Genomic DNA, 445 nt, shown 5'->3' with positions numbered 1-445 from the left:
TCTCGCGTCAGAAAAGTCCTGGCACCTGACTCTCACAGAGCTCCCCTGGGTGCTCCTTTAGCTCACTCAGACCTGCAGGGAGCAGGTGATGTGCGGGGCACCCTGAGCAACACAGGGCAAACCCAGGACGAAGGAGGAGAAGGAGGCTGGCAAGGCATGGGGCAGGGCGGGGAGATGAGGGGAACTCAGAGCAAGTCCGCCCAGCCCCAGTCTGCTGACCCTTCTGCATCGGGGGCTAGCACTCTCTTGGTGCCCCAGAAAATCCCCGTGCGGGCTTTGGGCGCGCTGCCCTTCCGACTCGGATTCGTTTCCCTTTGCCCGCTGGAGGTCTGAATCTTTCCCTGGTTGGTCGGGCCCCGCTCCTGGTAGCTGCGGATCTCCAGTCCCCAGGAACCCCTACAGCCAGGCATCTCCGCCCAGCCACGGCAGGTGCGGGGCTGGGGGT

General features: G+C 64.3%; 1 protein-coding gene across 1 annotated transcript in view; it reads left to right on the top strand.

Annotated features, from left to right (window-relative positions):
• The first annotated feature begins 236 nt into the window (after positions 1 to 236).
• Positions 237 to 445, top strand: part of Ngf (nerve growth factor) — a 49027-nt gene continuing 48818 nt past the window's right edge. Inside the window, exon 1 of the mRNA XM_015502222.2 lies at positions 237 to 429. The gene's annotated coding sequence lies outside the window, so the exon portion shown is untranslated. The remainder of the gene's footprint in view (positions 430 to 445) is intronic.

This window comes from Marmota marmota, unplaced genomic scaffold (assembly GCF_001458135.2).
Source record: "Marmota marmota marmota unplaced genomic scaffold, marMar, whole genome shotgun sequence".
Taxonomy (NCBI): domain Eukaryota; kingdom Metazoa; phylum Chordata; class Mammalia; order Rodentia; family Sciuridae; genus Marmota; species Marmota marmota.
This window is presented reverse-complemented; position numbering and strand designations above follow the sequence as displayed.